Source organism: Rhinopithecus roxellana, chromosome 13 (assembly GCF_007565055.1).
Source record: "Rhinopithecus roxellana isolate Shanxi Qingling chromosome 13, ASM756505v1, whole genome shotgun sequence".
In the NCBI taxonomy this organism is placed as follows: Eukaryota; Metazoa; Chordata; class Mammalia; order Primates; family Cercopithecidae; genus Rhinopithecus; species Rhinopithecus roxellana.
In genome coordinates, this window is record NC_044561.1 from 131,472,235 (window position 1) to 131,493,814 (window position 21,580).

The 21,580-nt window shown below is 43.5% G+C and overlaps 1 protein-coding gene across 10 annotated transcripts in view; it reads right to left on the reverse strand.

Moving 5' to 3' along the window:
* The window catches only part of PCBP3 (poly(rC) binding protein 3), a 282,207-nt gene that overhangs the window by 181,535 nt on the left and 79,092 nt on the right, over nucleotides 1-21,580 (reverse strand). For 9 of the 10 annotated variants that reach the window (XM_030915860.1, XM_030915862.1, XM_030915859.1 and 6 more), the window contains exon 2: nucleotides 17,468-17,505. The exons of the other annotated variant lie outside the window; for it this stretch is intronic. The gene's annotated coding sequence lies outside the window, so the exon portion shown is untranslated. The remainder of the gene's footprint in view (nucleotides 1-17,467; nucleotides 17,506-21,580) is intronic. 10 annotated transcript variants of the gene reach the window in all.

Sequence of the window (21,580 nt, forward strand, 5' to 3'; positions counted from 1 at the left end):
TGCACTGCTTGTGGGAATGTACACTGACTGCTGCAGCAACTTGGGACAATGCGTTCATTGGGAGTTTCTTACAAAATTAAACACACACTTACCATATGATCTAGAAAAGCCCACTCCTATGTATTTACCTATGAAAAACGAAAACATACATCCACATAAAGACCGGTACAAGAAAGTTTATAGCAGATTTATTCATAATCTCTAAAACTGTAAATCTCCAACTTTCTATCAATAGGTGAATGGATGTATAAATTGTGGCATATTTATCAAAAATTGCTCAGCAACAGTATGAATGCATCTCAAAAGTATCATGGGCAAGGGATAAAGCAGAATCAGAACGTCACATACTGTATGATTCCACATTCTGAGAAAGGCAGAGCTGCAGTTAAACAGGTCAGCGATTGTCAGGGGCTTCAGGGGAAGGGTCAGGAGGGAACTTTGAGCTGGTGAAAATATTCTATATATAATATGATTGTGTGGACAGCTAATATCTGCATATATTTGTCGAAACTCATGAAACTGTATCCTTAAAAGGGTGAATTTTATACTATGTAAATTATATCAATATACTTGATGTTAAACAAGATACCAAGAACAAGCCCAAGCAAGATAAATATAAGAAATCTACACTTAAATACACCATAGTAAAACTGTAAAACACCAAAGACATACAGTTCTTAAAAGTAACCAGAATTTTAAAAGAAATTCCTTGAACTGAGTATTATTTAAATTGAAAGATGGCTTCTCAACAGCAATGGAAGCCAAAGACGGTAGAATAAAATCTCTTCCATACTCTAAGAACTTCAACCCAGAGGAGCAGGAGTTAGTATTAGTTTCTCTATTACTAGATTTTCAAACTCTCTACTAAACTCTAATGTGGGATACACAGGCAATTACCATTTAAGTCTTTATGTGGCTGTGAGAAGACACAAGGTGTCATGCTAAATTTAAAACTCATGAATATTTTCTAGCTATTTTCTAGCTATGTCAACAAGGAATATTTTTTAAATGCTGCTGAAAATCTGAGATAATTTCTGGTGGGTCACAAATAGAAACACCAGCAGATTTGGGTAGGTTAGCAGGCCTAATTTAAACAACCACGGCAAAAGAAACGAGCCACTGACATTAATCACCAAAATAAAAAAAACTGTACCGGCAAAGATACAACAAATAAGTCAATACCTTAGATTTCCAGGACACAATTTAAAAGTTTTCTTGGTTTTTCAGCATCAATTTTTTACCGGGTACTTGAACTACTCTTATCATAACCATTTTCATTATGATAATATTATACATATGTTGACAAAGACTCATCACTACTCCTAAACTTGTAGTCCAAGCTTTTTCTATGCCACATGCCAATATTTTTCCATGAAAATTTAATTTTGGAAAGAAGTCTTCGGTAAAACAATTTCAGAATGACTTAATAAGTAAAATATATTTTACTTATTAAAAATTAAAAATAAAATACAGGTTTTGAAAAAAGGTAGAAGGTTTCAGTTAAAAATAGTTTTTTACCCACATTCTCACCACGATGCATTTTAGAAGCAGCATTATCTGTGGTACAAGTGGCAACAAATAGTAATGAATGTTGTGAGATATGAGTAAATCTAAACAGGCACCAATGTATAAAATGTTAGAGAAGGCTGCACGATATTAAAAATACAACAGTTGAGAATGAAAATGCCATTCAAGTCAGGAGAGAATCATCAGAGGTGAGCACTGCCCGCCTTCTCTGGAACGTGGACAGAGTACGGACTGATTCTGGACCCTGATAAATTAAACCTACATATAAGACAAACACAAAAATAAGAGCAATCAAAATTACACAGTGAAGGAGAAAACTGATGGGTAAAACAGTCATCTGTCAATCAAAAGAAGGGAAGAAAGAAAAAATAAGACAGTTGAGCTACAGAGAAAGTCCAAAGTAAAGCGGTATAATGGAGTCCAGATTATAAGTAATTAAAATAAATGAAAGTCAAGTAAATGTTCTAGTCTTTAAAAGGCAAAGATTGTCAGGAAGGATAAAACAAAAATCCATTACATCCCATTTTAAAAGATTCACTAAAACATAACTCAGATACAGAGATACTGAAAAAAGGGGAAAGAAAAATATATACTAGGCAAATACATCAGACAAAGTTTGCTTTAAAACAAGAAGCACTAGCAGAGATAGACTACCTTATACAAAGATTAAAAAGTTCAATTTATCAGCAAGATACTACAATTCTAAACTTACATAGACCTAAGAGCAGAAATGAACAGAAATATAAGAAAATAGGCAAATCTATTAATCCAATCATACCAGCACATGTGAACACAACTGTCATAGTGGCTGATGTATCAGTTGGAGAAACATTTTTCTTTTCCTTTTTTTTTTTTTTTTTTTTTTTTTTTGGAGACGGGGTCTTGCTCTGTCACCCAGGCTGTCATGCAGTGGTACGATCATAGCTCACTACAGCCTCGACCGCCTGGGCTCAAGGATCTTCTTGAGCTCTTGAGTAGCTAGGACTACAAGTGCACACCACTATGCTCAGCTAATTTTTTTTTTTTTTTTTTTAATTTTTGGAGAGACAGGGTTGCTATGTTGCCTAGGTTTGTCTCGAACTCCTGGCCTCAAGCAACCCTCTCACCTTCAGCCTCCCAAAATGCTGAGATTACAGAAGGGTGCCACAGAGAAAAATATCTATGAGAACAGAGAAGACAAGATTATTAAGCTTCACTTAATGGCCATATACAGAAAGCATATATTCAAAATTGTAGAATAGATTCCACTCTCAGATACACAGGCCATTTATAATACGTGACCATATGTGAGCTGCCCTTTGACCACAAACACAAAGATCACCTGGTCCACAATGCAGTGAACTTAGAAACTAAAACACTTAAAATTATTTATATATAAATGTATATTTTTACATGGTTTTTTTTTTTTTTGAGATGGAGTCTCACTCTGTCACCCAGGCTGGAGTGCAGTGGCCGGATCTCAGCTCACTGCAAGCTCCACCTCCCAGGTTTATGCCATTCTCCTGCCTCAGCCTCCCGAGTAGCTGGGATTACAGGCGCCCGCCACCTCGCCCAGCTAGTTTTTTGTATTTTTTTTTAGTAGAGACGGGGTTTCACCGTGTTTGCCAGGATGGTCTCGATCTCCTGACCTCGTGATCTGCCCGTCTCGGCCTCCCAAAGTGCTGGGATTACAGGCTTGAGCCACCGCGCCCGGCCTACATGGTTTTTAAAGCTCTGTGTATTTGGAATTGAGAAACACTTCTAAGTAACTCATAAGCCAAAAAAGGAGTCACAGTAGAAACAAGATAACATTTATAAGTTAAGGATAATAAAAGTACTATATATCTAAATCTATGCACTGCAACATACTTTGAGGGAAATGTACAACTTTAAATGCTTATCTACATTTTTAAAAAGCTGAATATCAATGAGCAAACATCCAACATAAATTTGAAAAAGAACAGAAACATGAACTGGAAAAAAACAAAAGGAAGAAATAAAAACATATATTAATGAAACAGAAAAACATCCCATAGAAAAAAAATCAACAATTGAAAAATTCATGAAAATAAACTAACAAAAAATTAAACTACACAAGTACTAGAATAAAACATGAGCGATTTCCTCTTTAATCTGGGTGTAGAAAAGGCTTTCTAATTGTGAATTAAAAATCTAGATAAAAGATAAATTTGACTATAAAAATTAAAAAATCCTTGGCACAGCAAAATTACATGAGAAAATTTGACAGAAATACTAGGAAGAAAATATTTGCAATGTATTCCACAGGAAAATAAATAATATCCCTAAGATACCAATAAATAAATAAATGTTTAAATTGAGGGGACAAAAAAGACCAAAAACCGTGTAGAAAAATGTATAAAATACATGAAAAGAGACATAAAAATGTCCTTAAACCTATGAAAAGATGTTCTACTTCACTCACAAGAAGAGAAATGCAAGTTAAAACTACACTGAGCTACACTGTTCAGGCATCACTTTGGCAAAAATTCATGAGCTGAAGAACAGACCCCGTGGTGTGGCTGTGGGTGGTGAGGGCGGTGGCCACCCCTGAAGGGGATTTGCAACTGTCTAACTGAAGTAGGAGCACGGAGCACTGCCACTGAACCCAACTACCACACTGCTAAGGCCTTTCCAGGAGATACAGTCACACAAATACAAATGCACAAGGCTATTCACCACTGCACTGTGTGTAACTGCAAAATATCATAAACTACGTCATCATCCCACCATCACGAAACCCAAACGAGGATGCAGCACTGGGCAGCAGAGGAAGCAAAAGGAAGAATGAGGACGATCACTCCGCCCTGGTACGGAGCGACTCCAGGGATGCTGTTTAATAGAAAACACAAAGTACAAAAAGGGAGATGTAGGTGGTGGCATGGCACTGTGAATGTAATTAATGCCACTGAATTATACACTTAAAAACAGCTAAAATAGCAAATGTAATGTTATATTCGTTTACAATAAAAATAGTAAAAAGAGAACATATGTAGCAAGATACATTATGTACATTTTAGGTGAGAAAGAAGAGAAACAGAAAACATACATATGGAGGGCTAATTGTAAAAATGTGTTTGCCTAGAGGTATGCCAGCAAACGTTTAACAAACAGCTCCTGGGGTGGGAGGGAGGACCCGGCCTGTAGTGTTTGCCAGTTTCCTTCCATGTGCAAACCCTCCCACTGTGGGCGATTTCCAACCTACTGCCATGATGTCACTAAACACAGAACTGGGAAGAGATGTGCAGAAGTGGCTCCAGGAGCTGGTGAGAGACCACCTTGGAACATCACTGTCATGTACAAGGCGTGGGGATAACAGGAAAAGAAAGGACTTTGTGGGACTCGTCTGTTTTATACACGCAGATATATGCATGTATATGTGCATATACACACACACACACACACACTTACATGCATGTATGTTTACACAGAGGTGTGTATGCGTACATGCACGTATTTCCCAGCTCTGACCCCTAACAGTGTTAGAAGCAAAGACACCTGACAGCAATAAGCCTACCTCGTACCCAGATATTCTTCCTTGATAACATTTTCACACTACAAAAACTAGAGCCCTTCAAACATCTATCTGGTGGACTCCAGGGCTGGGTAGGTTAGGTGCAAGATGGGCCCGAAACATTATATGGAAAAGTTAGGAAACTGTTTCTTTAAATAAGGCAGATGGTAGCAGGAAGAGAAAGGAAGCTGGGAACTAAAGAGGGAAGGAACCGGGAATTGGTCTGGTGGGCTCCCACTGATCAAATCTAGGAGAATTTGAGCACAAAATCCTCAAGGACAGTGATGAATGAGACACTAGGACAGCGGTGAATTAAGACACAGGAGTCCAGGACAAGAAGTTGGTAAGAGATGAACAGATAAGCAAATGGGGAAGAAGGGAGGGGCCTGCTCCCAGCAGATAGCTAAGTCTGCATGGGAGCTGCACAAGCGCCACTTACAGCCATCACAGTAAAGACGGGTCTAGGCAGAAACCAACCACGGCTAAGTCCACGGGAAATGTCACGAGATGTAGGATTTCCGCATGGTCTTCCAGGGGCTTCCTGCAGATGGTTTATTAGTCATGAGTGGTAACCAAAGTCGGGAGAAGCCAAACAGCTCTGCAGTGAGTCAGCAACCTCACACCCCAAGGTGGGGCAGAGGGTTGCTCTGCACCTGGTGAGGTGAGGCCCTGAGGAAGCACAATCCCATGGAGGCAGGCACCAGCCAAGCGTGCACCACTGAATCCTATCACAGGAGTCCCCGGACATGCCCCAAAGGAGGAAACGTCTACTTATTAAAAGAGACTATTCTTCAAAACGTCAATGTCATGAAAGTGACAGAAAGGCTGTGGAAAATGTTCCTGATTGACAGAGACGACAGACACACGGGTAGGTGCCAACACCTGATCCCAGACCACATCCTGTGCTGGAGGGAAAACAATATAAAAGACATTACTGAGGGAATGGAAATACTGGGGTGTAGCATTAAGATGGGTTTTGTAAAATGGTGCTGTGGTGATGAGAGGACACCCCTATGCCCAGGAAACAGCACCTCTCCACCCTCCAAATAACTTTCTTGACTCCACAGGGACCAATGTCTAGCAGCACCCACGTGTTCTCTGTCTCTTAATTTTCAAAGTTTCTCTACTAACTCATTTTCAGGCTTTAAACATAACCAAGTAGCTAATACTAAAGATGCAACCCAAACACCTCCCTTGTAGGCCCCAAGTTTTCAGAGTCAAACATTTCACACAGCCATCTCCACCCCTCCCTCTCCCTCACTCCTCAAGCTGGCTCAATTTGGCTTCCTCTGCACCTTCTCAAAGTGACTCAGGACCTCTCGACCATCCCTGTGCCAAGTCCAATGCCATCTTTCAGCTCTCATCTGCTGTGCTTTCCTCCCTTCTCAAGCTGGAACAAAGAAAAAGTGCTTCCTGGTGATGCAGCGTGACTGAGGGGTGCTCACACAGGCACTCTCATTAAACGCTGGTGAACAAGTAAAATATCCGTGACTCTGGGTGGTAATTTGACCATGAGTACTTGAGATCTGAACTTCTTACAATCTAATAAAGCGAAGGAGAGAAGGTTCTGAAAAGGGGGAACAATGGGCTGGACTCTGCTCCAATGCTGACTCATCTTTAGTTTCTGTTTCTTTACTGATAAAAAGGGTTAATTCTCCAAGGTTTTGGAGAATTACAGGAATTAAGTGAGGAACCTTTGCAGCGAATATAGTAATGATTAAGGAAACCATCTTCTCACAGGTCATATGTTTGTTCCTAGAAAGACATTGGTGGTTCTTGCCCTCTTTGTAAAAGCTGAAGCAACCTTCCCCCAAGGGTCAGGGCAGGAACAGGTCAGGAAACCCAGTCTCACAGATGGAAAAGCAGCACAGAGAGGGAAGGAACCCAGCCGAGGTCACGTGGTGATCTGGGAGAGGGGACAGAAGCAGAACACAGTCTCTGGATTCTCAGGCTAGTCCTGCTCCACCGGCCCAGCTGGGTCCCTACCGGACACTTCTCTTCCCAGGACTTGTGCTCAGACTCTGCCAGCTTAACACAAGGGAACAATGACAACAGCCCACCGCTGTGCTCCTAACAACAGCTGCCCCCAACTGCAACCAGCCCTGCTGGATGTGGCCAGAGGCAGAAGCTCAGCAAAGAAGGTACACGCGGATGCAGCCGTGTTCAGAGGAGTCCCATCTTGGGTTTGCTGCGAAGGCAGAGGCTGGGAAACAGGTGGGTAAAGTCAAATCCATTTACTCACTACCAGGTGAACAAAGCTGTCGGGCTGTACCTCAGCCTGTACCTCAGAAAAGCAAAATGGCCAGAGCACTTGGAGTAAAGCTCATACCCACACCGAAAGCCTCAACCTAGCTCTATCACTGACTGCCCTTCATCACCAAAGACAGGGTGGCCTCTGTGACACAATTCGCACAGGGCCTATGGCACAAACGCATGAACAATACACAGAATGAAGTAAGCTGTCAAGTGTCACCGCAGATCCAGAGGAAGACGACAGAGGCCTGGGAGGAGCAGGAGACTGGGATGGATGCGGCTCACCATGCACGCTGACGAGCAAGAGTAGACAGGCTGCATCTCCAACGAACAGATAGTGCCTTTGTAAAATAAAAGCACACAGAAATGCTGACTCCCACCTGTCTAAATGTGCACACAGAGGAAATTCTTCTCCATCTGACATACCATCCCCGGCCACCATGGACCAGCAACAACGGCTCTCTAGATCCATCACTGTCTCTGCACGCAGGGTCGCCAGACAGCCTGGCAGCATGGCACGGAGGAGGGATGAGTCATCACGAAAAATGATCATCCCTCCATGCCAGGCTGCAATCTGATCTCAACCTCCGGGAGGGCAGCACTCTCCAAATCCCTGTGAGAGGGAAAAAAGCAAAGCGGAGAAGGTCCAGAAGGAACGCTACCTAGCCAAGGAGAAAACTCAGAGGAGGAAGGAAAGAAGGGCACCAGTGCCATGAGACCTCCGCTGGGCCCATGGCAGTCTGCCCTCCCTTGAGAGGTGTGCCACACCATTTCCAATAAAGAACTTGAGATTCGCTGAGGCTGCAGAGCTTCTGCTGGCTGGCGAGGAGCGGGGTAAGGGCAAGACCTCAGCCTCTGTGACTGAGAGCATGTGGAAACGCCCTGCCCCAGCCGGTCAAGACCTCCAGGTCTTCCCTAGCCCTCCTGGTTCTGGCGCCCACATTTCCACAGTGCAATAGTGCCGCCCATCCCCGCAGGCCCTGGGTCTTGGCTGGGAGGGCTGGAACAGCCCTGCTGCGTCACCACAGCAGCGCCCATGAATGCCAGGTTTGTGCTGGCTAGAATCCAGGAGGCTCAGCAGGCCCAGAACTCACCCCCCAGCCTGGTGCTCCTCTTAGAACAAGGATGCCCGGTGGGCTTTGCAATTGATATGGCTTGGCTGTGTCTGCACCCAAATTTCATCTTGAACTGTAGGTCCCATAATCCCCACGTGTTGTGGGCGGGACCCGGTGGGAGGTGAGTGAATCATGGGGGTGGGTTTTTCTCATGCTGTTCTCATGGCAGTGAGTGAGTCTCACCAGAACTGATGGTTTTATAAAAAGGCAGTTCCCTTGCACACGCTCTCTTGCCTGCCACCATGTAAGATGCACCTTTGATCCTCCTTCCCTTCGGCCATGATTGTGAGGCCTCCCGAGCCATGCGGAACTAAGTCCACTAAACCTCTTTTTCTTTATAAATTACCCAGTCTAGGGTATCTCTTCATAGCAGTTTGAAAACGGACTGATCCAGTGATGCTGACACAACACCGTGTGGGCACTATGTCTGCCTTCACACAACGCCAACACTCTTGCAAGTGTGCCTCACTCTGAAGCGTGGGTGACCCCACGTCCTCACTCACTCCTCTCCTGGCCACTATTCAGTGCCTCCTATGTCCTCATCCTTGCCTATGGAGGCAGAAGCTCTTCCCCTGTCCTCTACTCCCCTTGTCTGTGAAGACAGAGCTTTGGCTGAGCCCAAGGCTGCCCAGCGGGAGAATGTGTTGCCCAGCTCCTCTGCAGAAAGGGTCGCCTGGCACATGTTAGACACACCTGATCTCAGATACCATGACACAAGTCAGCATAACTTGGGCCTCCAATTCTTAAAATGAAGTTGCCTCCTGTTGCATCCACAAGCTAGAACACACGAGGTGCACCTGGGTTCCTTCCACCTTTGCAGTCATGACAACATAGCAAGAGACAGAAACCACACATCAAGAATGGCAGGCCACCCAGAGCCCAGGCCAGGGAAGGCCTCACAGAGCCCAGCCCTCCCATCCTGGAACGATGATGTCAACAAGAGCATCTGACCTTATGAAATAAAGCTGGTGGGTCTGGGAAGCTCTGTGTTTCTGTGGCTTACCCTTTCCCCTGGGTTCAACTCCTCCTCTTGGCACATGGCTCTCTGTATGCCCCACACCGCCCCCTCAGCTGTGAGCTGGGATTCCAAAAGCCTCCATGGCACATCTCCTACGGGTCTCACACAGAAGTCTGTCTGCTCCCCGCAAACGCCAGACTGTTTTTCTTCCAATGCGATCACTCCATCTCCCAGGACTACAGGCAGCATAAAACCCCATGGGGTCCCTCTGGGCACCTTCTCCACTGCTCACACTGTACCCTGCTGCTCTGTGACAGCCTATGACATGCCCACAGTGGGTGCCACTCTTCCATCCCCAACCCCCACAGCCATCTCCTACAAAACACCCACAATCACAAAGGGCCCAGTCCCTCTCTGACCCACACAGGGCAAACATGATACTTAAAAAGCAGAAACCTAACAACAAAAGAATAGTCCTCCTAGACAGGACTACCAATAGATTAATCTTTTAAATTAAAGAATAAAAACATGAGTGACAACAGGTCAGTACATATAAAGCCAGTAGAACAGAGTTAAAAGTGTCTTAGAGGAAGATTGAGAGTCAAATGCATTAGTTGGAAAATAAATGAAAATGTTCAAAGAAGCACTCAGGAAACTATTAAAATAATAGCATTAACTTGAAGAAAAAGAGAATTATAATTATAATGTATGCTAAAATGAGAAATTAATAGTAAAATTATAAATGATCAATATAACTTAAAGCTATTTTGGAGAAAAAATTAGACAAATATGACTAAAATGCTGAAATAAATATTCGAAATAAAGGGAACACAGTAACAGATAAAATGACTGAAAAACTAGGCCCGGCATGGTGGCCTACACCTGTAATCCTAGCACTTTGGGAGGCCATGGCAGGAAGATCACTTGAGGCCAAGAAGTTTGAGACCAGCTTGAGTATCTAAGCAAGACCCCAGTCCCTAAAAAAAATTTTAAAATTAGCTAGATGTGTTGGCACATGCCTGTAGTCCCAGCTACTTAGGAGACTGAGGTGGAAGGATCGCATGAGCCCAGTAGTTCAAGGCTGCAGTGAGCTGAGATCAATATCCAACAGAGTGTGGCTCTGTTTCTAAAAAAAAAAATTAAAATTAAAATTAAATTAAATTAAATTAAAAATTTTAAAAGACTGAAAAATGACAAGAACACAACACATATATTACATACATACATATGTGTGTGTATATATAACATATATACATTTTTACCTATCTACCTAAAAACTTGCTTAAAATTGACTATTTCCTAAGAAAAAACCATTGGTGTATAAGAAAATGTGTATAAAACCAATAACCATGGAAGAAATTATATAGACACTAAAAAATTAGTCTCCAAAATAGACTCCAGGCTTAGCGGCTTTGATAGACGAATTCTATCAAAGGTAGAATTCTATCAAAGGCTGATAACATTGCATTTCTAAACAGAGAACAGAAAAATTTGTTATTTAAATAAAGGATAGAAAAACATGGGAAGATTCTCAAATCATGTTATGAAAGTAAGCTATATATTACCAAAAATCATATAAAAATTAGAAAAAAAGAACCTTATAGAGCAATATCACCCTAGCCATAACCCTCACGATAACCCTAACACTAACCCTAATCCTAACCTTTACAATAACTCGAACACTAACAGTAACCTCAACCCTTATGCTAGCCTTAACTCTAGCCCTAACCCTATTGTTAACCCTTATTCTAGTCCCAGTAAGATATTGGAAGCATATTATAATTGGAAGAGCTATGGCCTAACAGTATTTATTCCAAGAATCAACACTTGGAATGTCAGGAACAGAATTCACTCCATTGAGAGACAAAAGCAGGAATCACATGACCGCCTAAATAGTAGCAATGAACACATTTAGTGAAATGCAGCTTTCATTTTCGATTTTAAAAAACACATAACTTAATAAATAGGAATAAAAGAAAACTTCTGTAGCTTAATGAAGAATATTTATCAGATAGCTACGGCAAGCAAACTTCATGGTGAAGGCATTTGGGTCAAGGTTAAAATAAGCCAAATTTCACCTGAAAACCCTCTTGCAAATAAAACCATTTTAACACATGACCACATTCAAATATATAAAAACTGATAGTTTTCCTATATAATGTTAAATATTTGATAAATGCAATGGGAAAAGTCCCAATTACAATAATCAAGTAACACAAATTAGTTGGAAAAGAATTTGAAAGATAAAACCCATAGCAAGAAAGCTATGAAATGTAACTGAAGGCTAATAACAGAATAAATGGAAAGAGGAATTCCTTGTATATATAGGAAACTATTTAAATATTGTTAAAATATCAGCTGTTTATAATTTAAATTACAGATCTGATCCATTTGAAAAGAAACCTCAATATGATTAACTTTTTAAACTTGAAAATCATTCTAAAGTTCATTTAGAAAGTAGGTAGCCAAGAATAACCAAAATGTTTTTTGAAATATTGGTTACCTTTATCAGATATGGAAATACACCATGAAACTAAAATAATTAAAATAGCGTACCAGCATTAGAACAAAGAGGTCAATTAGAGAATTCAGAAACAGACACTAAAATACACAGTATTTTCATATGTGGTACGCATACATAACAGAAATTGCAACATGAATCATTAGAAAAATGAAGTATTTTTAATAAATGGTGTTTCTTTTTTTTTTTTTTTTTGAGATGGAGTCTCACTCTGTGGAGTGCAGTGGCCGGATCTCAGCTCACTGCAAGCTCCGCCTCCTGGGTTTACACCATTCTCCTGCCTCAGCCTCCCAAGTAGCTGGGACTACAGGCACCAGCCACCTCGCCCGGCTAGCTTTTTTTTGTATTTTTTAGTACAGACAGGGTTTCACCGTGTTAGCCAGGATGGTCTCGAACTCCTGACCTCGTGATCCGCCCGTCTCGGCCTCCCAAAGTGCTGGGATTACAGGCTTGAGCCTCCGCGCCCGGCCTAAATGGTGTTTCTAATATAAGAAAACTAACTTAGATCTAAGAACATACACCTAACTAAATCCCAAGAAAAGGATTTTCTAAATGTAAACACAACAGAAGATGACATCACAAGGGAAAATACTGAGAGCCACCCAAAATGCTACAGATGAGACGAAAGGGTGCGTGACTCAACTGGGGAGAATTCCTCCCACAAACATAAAAGCAGAGTATCTTCAATAACGTAAGAGTGCTTATGAGCATGGGAAAACTACATTATTGTTAAAGAGCTAAAGCCATGTGTGTTCAGTTCGCTTCTGCGTTCTGAGACGGAGACATATGCAGCACCTGGTGTGTCAGGATACAACAGCACAGGTGCTCTGGTACAGCTTGTTCCAGTACAAACTTGCACTTTTGAGATCAGCCTGGCAATTACACATTATGCCTCTTTTAAATGTCCGTGTCCTCTGACCCAGGAATTCTGTAGGTGTGAACATTGCCTACAAAAGAGAGGAAGCTGCTGTGGATTTATGCACAAGGATGTTTACCTTGTATTACGGATATTAGTGGAAATCAGAAAAAAATAAACAAAAAGGGAATAATCCAATAAATGATACCTAGATCCATACATGGGAAACCATGCAACCTTCTAAAAATAATGTTTTCAAACTAGGTAAGGTCGAACACTTTGCAGAATACTATTCAGTTAAAAAGCAGGGCACGGAAGTGTATACTGAATACCTGACGCAGATAGTCTGGACTGAAATTTCCCCACAGCCCCTAGAGCACTGGGCAAGAGGTGCTCACCAGGCCTAACGCTGCAGAGCTCAAGCAACCTGAGTAGAAAGATCTGCCTCAGATTCACCAAGCCAGAGGCTGGGCCTGTGCAGTGGAGAGGACCAGAGGGCAAGGGCAGTGGAAGTCTGACCTGGCAGGAGCAGGGCAAGCAAGGGAGCTTAGGCCCTGAGGTTCATCAATTTTTTATAAAATAATATTTGCCCATATAACCTTTAAAATTTTTTATTTTTAATAAAACTATAAATACACAGTTTTTAAAAGCAAATAATTCGAGAAAGCTTATGAAAAGCAGTGGCCCTGCCCCCCCCTCGTCCCCCACATCACAATCTTTCCCTGAGCTCTTAGCCTCCTTTGGCATTTCTTTATCTCCATATTTCTAATCACTGAGTTTGTATTTGCTATTCGTGATCTTACAATTTTATGTATCAGCTGTTAGCTTCCTGCTATAAAAGATGAGCACCAATTCTCCTGAGCCCCTACCTCGTCCTCCTCCCCACTCTCCAGGACTCCCCTCGCCGGCTGTGCACCTGGTACCTACACCTCATGCTGCAGCTCCCTTCTTGTTTCTGTTTCTCGCAGGGAATCAGGGTCTCCCGACTGCTTTGCTTGGTGCCCTATGAACTTAGGTTGATTTCTTTCCAAACTCCTAGCCATGGGGCTGACCACTGCAGACCCACTCATCCTGACATCACCCTCCAAGCCTTTCTTGGAGCCACGCTCCAGGGCCCCAGCGCCCAGCTTCCTCACCCACCCAGTGGCTCCTTTCCCTCCCTCCTGCGTCTGTTCCTAGGTTCCCAGTGTTCTGGGGCCAAATGAGGGGCTGGGGTGAAGCTATTCTGTGCCCTGCTTTCCGTTTAGGACAGTCCCCCAACACACGGCAGGCTCCCAGGTCACCTTCCAGGGAGGAACCAGACTGGGTAGGAGAGGGCTGAGAGGCTGACTCCTTCTCAGACAGGTTTTCCACAGCTTTCCTATGTCAACACTACCTCCACTGCCTCCCCATGTTCAGCCGCACAGTAACGCCATTCCCAAGACGTGGGGGCACTGTCTGCAACACAAGAAACTCACTTCCCAGTCCCCTCAACACACACACATACAACAGATGCACACAGACCACATACGCACGCACACACCTTCCACACACACAGGTGTGCGCACCTATATACACACTCACCTGCACACACATACACACGCATGTGTACACACAGACCTGCATGGGTAAATACACAGGCACACACACTTCACACACACGCACACTAAACACACCACACACACACTCACACTCACATGCACCTCTCAGCTTTGTAGGTTCAGATCTGCTCTGTTTGTCCATTTGCCTTCCAACTTTCAAAGTTCTGTCATCTTCTTTCTCAATTTCTTGGTGATCGAGACCATCCTGGCTCACACAGTGAAACACCATCTCTACCAAAAATACAAAAAATCAGCCGGCCTGGTGGCGGGCGTCTGTAGTCCCAGCTACTCAGGAGGCTGAGGTAGGAGAATGGCAATGGCCTGAACATGGGAGACAGAGCTTGAAGTGAGCCGAGATGGCACCACTGCACTCCAGCCTGGGCAACAGAGCGAGACTCTGTCTCAAGAAACAAAAAAACAAACAAAAACTCTAAGAAGTAAATAACCAACTCAGTATTACAAGAAATAAAAGACCTCAAAGTAAATAAAAATCTTCAACAAAGTGTTCATTACTACTTATTTCCCCATCTTGCTGTAGCGGAAAAACAGCCCCTAGATGGGGCTAGGAGTGGGCTCTGGCACTAACCAGCTATGGGAGATGGGTCCTTACCTGCAAAATGAAGTGGCCCTCAGAGGTCCGCACAGACCACACACAGCCCAGGGAAGGCCCACCTGTGCTTCTCCATGAGGCCTACGTTTATCGCTCTCTCTCAGGAGGGGGGAAGAGTTCTCCAAGACATGGGAATGGAAAAACCAAGTGCTCCCAAAACTACTGGCTCCCCTGGGAAACATCCACTCAGATGAGCTCTGCGCTGCTTCATCACCGCACCCCAGAATCCCACAGGGGGAAGCTGCAGGACTCACTCGACACAGCCCACGAGAGGAGAGCCCTTCTGTTCCAACCAGCTCAGTGCTCATAGCACCTCCCTTCCCAACAGCAGAAGGGGCCACAGGTGCCTATAAAAGTTCCCTGTCTGTACTGCACACAGGCCTCAGGGAATTTCCAGAATCTGCCTGCTGCAGCCTCCAGAACCCACGTGCTGGCAGGCGATGGTTCCACCTGCACTGCTTGCTCTGCCTCTCAGCCTGGCTGCCAGGGCACGGCTTGCAGGAGGTCAGGCTCGCCCCACCCCAGCACACTGGTTTATTTCCAGAACTGTAGGCTGGGTCTGAAAAGCCTACAGTTAGGCTCAGAAGAAGAATGTGGACAACGCCAAAGTCAAAGAGAAAATGGGAACAGCACATAACAGGTGTTGTTATCTGCCTGAGTCCCAGAGGCTCTTCCCTTGAGATTTTGGTGAAAATTAGATCCAGATCTGTTAGATTACGAAATTGGCCCCAAGGCAACAGCGATTTGGATTCCTCCAAGGAGGTATTACAGAAGCTTTAGTTACAGCCACGACAATAACTTAGCAGAGAGAAGAGACTGGCTGGCTCCCCACTCCCACACCCACCCTGCTGGTAGGCTCCTCTTAGCCCCCAATGCCATGCGGACTGAGAGCAGCCTCAGGATGACCTGTGAGGCCCCTGACATGCCCCAGCCGCACTCTCACCTCCTGCCCCGCAGCCTCCTCACTGCTCCATGGATGCACCAGGCACGTCAGACCCGAACTTCTGCTCAAAACATCCTTGGCCCTGCAGCCCCTTACTTACCTCCTGCACCAAGGGGCTCACACCTGCATCTCTGGCAAGACTCACACAGATGCCCCATGTCTCAGGGCTGACTGACGGCCTATTCACATGGCACCAGGATCCCATACCCTGCCCTTCCGTTTCCTCCACAGCCACTGTCAGCCCCTGACATGCCACAGAATGAACTCACTGACTAGATTTATGTTTTCGAGTCCCCGGCAAGGATGTCAGGATTCTGGCAGTGTGCCTGGGACATCGCAGGCACACTGTAAACATCTGCTAAACAAATGAAGAAACAAACAAAGTATTTGTTCAAGTAATTTGTTGGTAAGAACTCTCCTCTTAGGATATTAGGGTTCCAGTCACCTGCAAGCCCAAGCACCTACATGCACGGGCCCCCAACCCCCCATGCCATCTCTCCAAGGGGCTCCCCCTGCCAACTCCCCACGCCATCTCTCTGACCAGGGCGCTGCCCTGCTGCAGCTGACATCTCTGGAAGCCGGTGGGCAGGAACTGCAGAACTGTCTCCTCAGGATGCACTGTGCCCAGGACCTCACAGCAGCCCAGGGCTGCCATCAAGCACACCAGGAAGGCAAGACACACTGGGAGTTCCGACCAACATCACATCAACAAGGCAGCTCTTCTTACTCTACTATTGTGAAGCTGGAAGACTTGGCTCAAATCCCAGCCCCACCACTGTCACCAAGATAACCTGAGTGAGTTACTTCACCTCGCCAAGCCTCAGGGAATAACAATCCCTATCTCAAAGGGGCACTGGGAGGATGAAGGGAGTGATTCTATGGAAGTTACCAAATCAGGGTGGCTGGTACTACTTCACCAGCATCGGCAGCCATCATGACTACATTAGTTTTCCATGCAAAACTGCAAATATACACTAAGTTCCTGCTGAAAACGTTTTGAAAATGACATTTATAAGCTTTAGAAAAAGAAAGACATCTTAAGGATAATTTTAAAAGGAGTCATCTCGAGGTAGTTTTACAAAACTAGAATTGAGACCACAGTGCATTGTCTGAGACAGGTGTGTGCTGCTGTGTGCTGGCTGGTGCCAGGTCCTTTCCACAGATGTCACCCACGCACCGTGTGGCTTCAGGCATTGTGGTGCCATCACGGCCACCGCATACACAGGCACTATAGGGCAGGGGGCACTGTCGGCACAAGAACAAAGGCGTGCAGTAGGCTCCAAGAGTGCTAACAACTGGCCCTCCAGCTCCTGCTGGTCTACATGGTCAGGTTAACTGTGAAGAAAGGTTACCAGAGAAAGAGGAAACTGCCTCTTTGAAAATCTTGGTTCCACAGAAGCAAGAACGGAAAATGCGTGTCACTCACACTATATGCTCTTGGCAGTAGTGTGACCTGAGGCAGGTTCCTCATGAGACATAAAACCAGGATCCAGGGGGAAGGCAGAGACACATGGCTTCCACTCTGCTGACACAGAAAGAGTCGTTTAGTCTAAAAATATCGCCTGTGACAGCATCATAAGAAGCACTACTTACACAGAACCACGTGGGGAGCTTCTCTCTCGCAGACAGTCCTGTAAACAGTTGAAGGAAAAAACAATTAAAATTGGAAATAACAGGCTTTCCAAAGAGAGACAGAAATCACAATCATCTTTCACCTTAGACACCAAATTTTATCAAACCAAAGTCATCTATTAAAAAGACATGTTCATAACCAGTTATTGGGAAGGTCAAAGACAGTTTCCCAGAGAAAAAATTCCACAAAAAGTGATTCAATTCTAAACTGAGTCTGGAACATACACAATACTGATAAAGACTTAGAGCCGCAGGGTCCCTGAACCTTGACCCACAGTCCTAAGCCTCATTGAAGTCTGGGGCACAGCTGATTCTCAAATCCCTCTGAATCTATGGGGGATGGTAAGAATGCAGGAAGAGTATACGGGACAGGACGGCTGTACCGCGAAGGTCTGCAGCTTCACTCCTGAAGCCAGCGAGACCACGAACCCACCGGGAAGAAGGAACCAACTCCGGTGGTAACAGAGCAAAGTAAGCAGAAGAAAGGAAATAAAGAATAGAAATCGATAAGCTGAAAGCCATTTTAAAAATACTTGCTTCAGGAGACTAAAGTGGGAAGATCACTTGAAGCCAGGAGTTTGAGACCAGCCTGGGCAACATAGCAAGACCTACTCTCTACAGAAAAAAATTCTGTTACATTAGCCAGGCATGGTAGATGGTGGAACATCCCTGTAGTCCTAGCTACTCAAGAGGCAGAGGCAGGAAGATCACTTGAGCCAAGGAGTTCAAGGTTACAGAGCAAGCCTCTGTCTCTAAAATTATATAAATAGAAGCAAAAAATACAGAAAATTAATGAAACCGAAAGTTGGTTCTTTAACAAGGCAAACAATATTGACTGCACTGACCAAGAAAAAAGAGAGAAGGCCGAAATTACCAACATCAAGAATAAGAAATAGAACATTATACAGACACAAAACATATTATAAAGACAATTAGGTCAAACCACAATGTGATACCACTTTACACCAGAATGGCTATAATCAAAAAAGTCTAATGGAAGTGTTGATGAGGACCTGGAGAAACAGGCAACCTCATACATCGCTGGTAGAAATGAAAAATGGCGCTGGTGGAAATGAAAAATGGTGCTGCTAGGGTGGAAAACAGTCTGACAGTTCCACAAAAAGTTAAACATAGAATCACCATACGATAGCAACTCCCCTCCTAGGTACAGACCCAAAAGAATTAAAAATACAGATTTAAGCAGATCCTTGTTTCTAACAGTGCTATTCACAATAGCCAACATGGGGAAACAACCCAAATGTTCATCAGCAGATGAATGGGTAAACACGTTTAGTATAGCCGTACGGGTATAATGGAGTACTCTGCAGACATCAAAAGGAGTGAAGTACGGCACGTGTTACAGATGAACCTCCAAATGGGGCTAAGTCAAAGAACCCAGACATAGAAGGTTATATATTGCATTATCTCTTCAGATGAAATATCTAGAACAGACAAGTCCACAGAGACAAAAAGCAGGTTAGTGGTTTCCAGGGCATAAGGAAAGGGGGAGACCAGGAGTGATTACTTAATGGGTGGGAGGTATTCCTCTGTGGTAACAAACAAGTTTTGAAAACGTCTGAAACTCGGTACTAGTTGTACAACATTCTGAATGCACCAAATTGTACACTTTAAAACGGCTAACTGCATTTTAAGTGAATTGCACCTCAATAAATAAATAAATACAATAAGCGGATGCTATGAACTACTCTGCATGTCAGTAAATCTGCCAACTTAGATGGAGCAAGTTCTTACAAGAATCAAATCATCGAAACTCACTCAAGGAGAATTGAATAATCCTATATATATATATCAAAGAAACTGCATTCAAGATAAAACCTTCCCACAAAGAAAAGAGCTGACTGAGATGACTTCGCAGGTGAATTCTATAAAATATTCAAGGAAGAAATAATATCGATTTCTTACTAACTCATCTAGAAAACTGAAGATGAGAGAATACTTCCCAATTCATTCTATAAGGCAAGCATTAACATGATACAAAATCAGAAAAAGACACAGAAGAAAATACATCCATATTCCTCAGATATAGATGCCAAAATTCTTAAATTTTAGCATATAAAAATCCAACAATATAAAATAAATCCATGCAGATAAAGTGGGTTTTAACCCAGAAATGCAACTGGCTTACTATTGTTTTTTAAAACAAGCAACGTAATTCACCATATAAACAAAAAAAGAGACACCATATGATCATCTCAATAGATCTAGAGAAAACACTTGACAAAATTCAGCATTAACTCATGATAAAAATCCTCAGCAACCTGGGAATTTAAGGACTCTTGCTGAACCTGATAAAGGACCTCCAGTTGAAACATACAGCTAACAGTATACACAGGGGTGAAAACTGAATGCTTACCCCTAAATTCAGGAACAAAGTTACACTGTCTCCTCCAAGCACTTCCTTTAACAAGATACCAACCTCCACAAGTTGATCTATCAATTCAGTGCAACCCCAATCAAAACCTGAACTAATCTAATTCTAGAATTTGTATGAAAATACCGAGGAAATAAACCAGCCAAAGAACTCTGAAAAAGAGAACAAAATGGGAGGGCTTATACTGCCCGATTTCAAGATTATAAAGCTGGTTATAAAGATAAATAAATTGACCCATGGAATAGAGTACAGTCCAGAAATAGTCTGCACACAGTATTAACCATGTTTTTCCTTTTCCGTATCTGATGCTTTGACATCCAGGGTCAGCAGAGGGTCTGCCCTCCAAGCGTTAGCCAATTCCTAGAAATAGCAAACAACCCACCCTAGAGTGTACCTTTCAAATATAAACCCCCCAATCCAGAGCCCACACCCCAACCACCTCCTCTCACATGGGGCCACTCCCCACCTGCCCCAATCACCCAAGGCCAGGCAGCAGACAACTAGGGACAGACTCTACACCCAAGGGCCTGCTGAAATGATTCAAACTGCCACTTCCAAGCCTGCTCCCCGTGCCTCACCCATTCGTCCTGTGGAGACCACGGTGAGGCTTTCCCTGCCCATGTTGTCCCCTTGCTCCCTCTGCCTCTTAACCTACCCGGTGCTTCCCGCGTGGCCCTGCCTGGCAGCCGTGCTCCTGTTTCCAGGGAGCTGTGGGTACAAACACTTTCTTCCTTCATGACAGTCATTTCTATGTCTCATGTCTTAGCACACTGGATTAAAACAAATCCCAGATCTCCTGAAAACACACACATACGAACAAGTGATTTTGACAAAGTTTCCCACGCAACTTAATGAGGAAAAGATCATCTTTTCAAGAAATGGTGCTAGAACAACTGGACATTATATTTTTAAAAAACAAGAAAAATAAGAACCTTGACATTTTCTTTGCATCCAATATAGAATTCAAAATAGATCATAGACTTAAATGTAATAGTCAAAACTATAAAGCTTATAGAAGAATGAAGAAGAGAAAATCTTAAAGACCTTCAATTTCACAAAGAATTATTAAGCATGATACAAAAGGCATGAACTACGAAAGAAAAAAACTGATGTTGGAGGTTAGCAAATTTTAAAATTTTTCATCTTCAAGTCACTGTTATAAAAATGAAAAGTCAGGCTACAGACTGAGAGAAAATATTTGAAAAACACATACGCCATAAAAGACTGTATCCAGAATATATACAGAAAAAATTCTCAAAGCCCAATAAGAAAATAAACAACCCAGTTTTTTAAATGAGCAAAATATTTGATCAGGTACTTCAAAGAAAATATACAGATGGCAAATAAGCACATGAAAAGATGATCTGGCCAGGAAAGCGCAACACATGCTTTCCAGACCAGCCAGACCAGCCATGGGAGCCACACGCGGGTCACTGTCCTCCACATCCTGAATGCCGTGGTGGAAGGCACTGGAAACAGGCAGGCTTCAAGTGGGAGACACAAACATCAGGAAAGGTCGGCACTGTCTGCGACACAGAGACAGATGGACAGGCCTAGCGGGATCATGGGCCTGCAAACCACTGACAGGGGAAAGCAGGGGATGGGGCATGTGAGCAGGGCCAGTCAGGATGCTGCCAACACTCCTTGAGCACACAGAGGTCTGGGGCATGAGCACCCAGGAT